The sequence below is a fragment of the Pezoporus flaviventris genome, unplaced genomic scaffold (assembly GCF_033815535.1).
Source record: "Pezoporus flaviventris isolate CSIRO_AGI_PZ_B2104156 unplaced genomic scaffold, CSIRO_AGI_Pfla_v1 ptg000290l, whole genome shotgun sequence".
Classification (NCBI taxonomy): domain Eukaryota; kingdom Metazoa; phylum Chordata; class Aves; order Psittaciformes; family Psittacidae; genus Pezoporus; species Pezoporus flaviventris.
In genome coordinates, this window is record NW_026892837.1 from 789908 (window position 1) to 795000 (window position 5093).

The following is a 5093-nucleotide window of genomic DNA, read 5'->3' on the forward strand; positions in this document are numbered from 1 at the left end:
TCACTGCTAACACTCATACAGGAAAAGCATTTGAATGGAATCAGTCCAGAGCCTGCTCCCTGCTGGCAGCAACACAGCACAGAATGAACATTGGCATCTGCTCACACGGCAGAAGGACCAGCAGGGAAAGCTAGTGCTGGGCCTCTTCAGCACACAAGCAGCTTTGCAACGGTGTCGCCATCATTGCAGTCTCTCCTCGGTTTCATACCTAAAAGTCCATTTGAATCCAAATTCTCAGGTGGTGTCGCTCAGCTCCCCAGCAGCACAGTGACTACAGCACGAACGTCTGTCCTCTGCTCCCACAGCAGAAGAGCCAGGATTGAAAGCTGGTGCTGGACCTGTTCAGCACACAATCCCCTTTACATTGGTGCCTCCATCGTTGCTTTCACTGCTAACACTCATACAGGAAAAGCATTTGAATGGAATCAGTCCAGAGCCTGCTCTCTGCTGCGCAGCAACACTGTCAGCACAGAATGATCAGTGGCATCTGCTCACACGGCAGAAGGACCAGCAGGGAAAGCTAGTGCTCTGCTTCTTCAGCACACAAGCAGCTTTGCAACGGGGTCACCATCATTGCAGTCTCTCCTCGGTTTCATACCTAAAAGTCCATTTGAATCCAAATTCTCAGGTGGTCTCTCTCAGCTGCCCAGCAGCACAGTGAGTACAGCACTAACGTTTTGCATCTGCTCCCACAGCAGAAGAGCAAGGATTGAAAGCTGGTGCTGGACCTGTTCAGCACAAGATCACCTTTACATTGGTGCCTCCATCGTTGCTTTCACTGCTAACACTCATACAGGAAAAGCATTTGAATGGAATCAGTCTAGAGCCTGCTCCCTGCTGGCAGCAACACAGCACAGAATGAACAGTATCATCTGCTCCCACGGCAGGACCAGCAGGGAAAGCTAGTGCTGGGACTCTTCAGCACACAAGCAGCTTTGCAACGGTGTCACCATCATTCCAGTCTCTCCTCGGTTTCATACCTAAAAGTCCATTTGAATGCAAATTCTCAGGTGGTGTCTCTCAGCTGCCCAGCAGCACAGTGAGTACAGCACCAACGTTTGGCATCTGCTCCCGCAGCAGAAGAGCAAGGATTGAAAGCTGGTGCTGGACCTGTTCAGCACACAATCACCTTTACATTGGTGCCTCCATCGTTGCTTTCACTGCTTACTTTTATACAGGAAAAGCATTTGAATGGAATCAGTCCAGAGCCTGCTGTCTGCTGCGCAGCAACACAGCACAGAATGAACAGTGGCATCTGCTCACACGGCAGAAAGACCAGCAGGGAAAGCTAGGGCTGGGCCTCTTCAGCACACAAGCAGCTTTGCAACGGTGTCACCATCATTCCAGTCTCTCCTCGGTTGCATACCTAAAAGTCCATTAGATTCCAAATTCTCAGGTGGTGTCGCTCAGCTGCCCAGCAGCACAGTGAGTACAGCACGAACGTTTGGCATCTGCTCCCACAGCAGAAGAGCCAGGATTGAAAGCTGGTGCTGGACCTGTTCAGCACACAGTCACCTTTACATTGGTGCCTCCATCGTTGCTTTCACTGCTAACACTCTTACAGGAAAAGCATTTGAATGGAATCAGTCCAGAGCCTGCTCCCTGCTGGCAGCAACACAGCACAGAATGAACATTGGCATCTGCTCACACGGCAGAAGGACCAGCAGGGAAAGCTAGTACTGGGCCTCTTCAGCACACAAGCAGCTTTGCAACGGTGTCGCCATCATTCCAGTCTCTCCTCGGTTTCATACCTAAAAGTCCATTTGAATCCAAATTCTCAGGTGGTGTCGCTCAGCTCCCCAGCAGCACAGTGACTACAGCACGAACGTCTGGCCTCTGCTCCCACAGCAGAAGAGCCAGGATTGAAAGCTGGTGCTGGACCTGTTCAGCACACAATCCCCTTTACATTGGTGCCTCCATCGTTGCTTTCACTGCTAACACTCATACAGGAAAAGCATTTGAATGGAATCAGTCCAGAGCCTGCTCTCTGCTGCGCAGCAACACAGTCAGCACAGAATGAACAGTGGCATCTGCTCACACGGCAGAAGGACCAGCAGGAAAGCTAGTGCTCTGCTTCTTCAGCACACAAGCAGCTTTGCAACGGGGTCACCATCATTGCAGTCTCTCCTCGGTTTCATACCTAAATGTCCTTTAGAATCCAAATTCTCAGGTGGTCTCTCTCAGCTGCCCTTCAGCACAGTGAGTACAGCACGAACGTTTGGCCTCTGCTCCCACAGCAGAAGAGCCAGGATTGAAAGCTGGTGCTGGGCCTGTTCAGCATACAATCAACTTTACACTGGTGCCTCCATCGTTGCTTTCACTGCTCACTTTCATACAGGAAAAGCATTTGAATGGAATCAGTCCAGAGCCTGCTCTCTGCTGGCAACAACACAGTCAGCACAGAATGATCAGTGGCATCTGCTCCCACGGCAGAAGGACCAGCAGGGAAAGCTAGTGCTGGTACTCTTCAGCACACAGTCAGCTTTGCTACGGTGACACCATCATTGCAGTCTCTCCTCGGTTTCATACCTAAAAGTCCATTTGAATCCAAATTCTCAGGTGGTCTCTCTCAGCTGCCCAGCAGCACAGTGAGTACAGCACGAACGTTTGGCCTCTGCTCCCACAGCAGAAGAGCCAGGATTGAAAGCTGGTGCTGGTCCTGTTCAGCGCACAATCGCCTTTACATTGGTGCCTCCATCGTTGCTTTCACTGCTCACTTTCATACAGTGTCGGGTGGTTATTGAGTCAGAGTCCCAGACCCGCAAGCAGTGTCATCTTTCATCGGCGGAGGAAGAATGCAATCAGACTCAATATGAGTGATAAGCAGACTTCGTTTATTGATTCAACTTGCCATCTTTTATACTCTTACAATGATTTATGCCTACTAGTCAGTTGCTGATAGGCTGCAAGCCTAAAGGTTACATTAATATACTTCTCCTACTTGCGGTTTACTTGCGGTTAAACGGCAGGCTAACATCCTTATTCCTGAGAGGGCACTTCCTCAAAGTTGTTTATCATACTTGTCCTCAACCGAACTTGACCTAGGGTTATTAGCGGTCGGTACTTTTCCACTGCCACATCAATCTCGTAGCAGTAGAGATGTCAAGGCCGCTGAACCAGACTAGGCCGCAATCATCAAAACTGACTTTCTCGATACAGAGGGTCACTAGACCCACTGTGCCCTTTCTTTCTAAGCCATTCTTCAGCAGAAAAGCATTTGAATAGAATCAGTCCAGAGCCTGCTCCCTGCGGGCAGCAACACAGCACAGAATGAACAGTGGCATCTGCTCACACGGCAGAAGGACCAGCAGGGAAAGCTAGTGCTGGGCCTCTTCAGCACACAAGCAGCTTTGCAACGGGGTCGCCATCATTCCAGTCTCTCCTTGGGTTCATACCTAAAAGTCCATTTGAAAACGAATTCTCAGGTGGTGTCGCTCAGCTGCCCAGCAGCACAGTGAGTACAGCACGAAAGTTTGGCCTCTGCTCCCACAGCAGAAGAGCCAGGATTGAAAGCTGGTGCTGGACCTGTTCAGCACACAATCACCTTTACATTGGTGCCTCCATCGTTGCTTTCACTGCTCACTTTCATACAGGAAAAGCATTTGAATGGAATCAGTCCAGAGCCTGCTCTCTGCTGCGCAGCAACACAGGCAGCACAGAATGAACAGTGGCATCTGCTCACACGGCAGAAGGACCAGCAGGGGAAGCTAGTGCTGGGCCTCTTCAGCACACAAGCAGCTTTGCAACGGGGTCACCATCATTGCAGTCTCTACTCGGTTTCATACCTAAAAGTCCGTTTGAATCCGAATTCTCAGGAGGTGTCGCTCAGCTGCCCAGCAGCACAGTGAGTACAGCACGAACGTTTGGCCTCTGCTCCCACAGCAGAAGAGCCAGGATTGAAAGCTGGTGCTGGACCTGTTCAGCACACAATCACCTTTACATTGGTGCCTCCATCGTTGCTTTCACTGCTAACACTCATGCAGGAAAAGCATTTGAATAGAATCAGTCCAGAGCCTGCTCCCTGCTGGCAGCAACACAGCACAGAATGAACAGTGGCATCTGCTCACACGGCAGAAGGACCAGCAGGGAAAGCTAGTGCTGGGTTTCTTCAGCACACAAGCACCTTTGCAACGGGGTCACCATCATTGCAGTCTCTCCTCGGTTTCATACCTAAAAGTCCATTTGAATCCAAATTCTCAGGTGGTCTCAGCTGCCCAGCAGCACAGTGAGTACAGCACGAACGTTTGGCATCTGCTCCCACAGCAGAAGAGCAAGGATTGAAAGCTGGTGCTGGACCTGTTCAGCACACAATCACCTTTACATTGGTGCCTCCACCGTTGCTTTCACTGCTAACACTCATACAGGAAAAGCATTTGAATGGAATTACTCCAGAGCCTGCTCCCTGCTGGCAGCAACACAGCACAGAATGAACAGTGGCATCTGCTCACACGGCAGAAGGACCAGCAGGGAAAGCTAGTGCTGTGTCTCTTCAACACACAAGGAGCTTTGCAACGGGGTCACCATCATTGCAGTCTCTCCTCGGTTTCATACCTAAAAGTCCATTTGAATCCAAATTCTCAGGTGGTCTCTCTCAGCTCCCCAGCAGCACAGTGAGTACAGCACGAACGTTTGGTCTCTCTTCTCACAGCAGTAGAGCCAGGATTGAAAGCTGGTGCTGGACCTGTTCAGCACACAATCACCTTTACATTGGTGAATCCATCGTTGCTTTCACTTTTCACTTTCATACAGGAAAGCATTTGAATGGAATCAGTCCAGAGCCTGCTCTCTGCTGCGCAGCAACACAGTCAGCACAGAATGAACAGTGGATTCTGCTCGCACAGCAGAAGGACCAGCAGGGAAAGCTAGTGCTGGGCTTCTTCAGCACACAAGCAGCTTTGCAACGGGGTCACCATCATTGCAGTCTCTCCTCGGTTTCATACCTAAAGGTCCATTTGAATGCACCCTCTTCGGAGCTTGCTCTCGGCTGCCCAGCTGCACAGTGAGTAGAGCACGAACGGTTGCCGTCTGCTAGCACAGTGGATGAGCCAGGAGGGAAAGCATGTGCTGAGCATCTTCAGCACACAGTCAGCTTT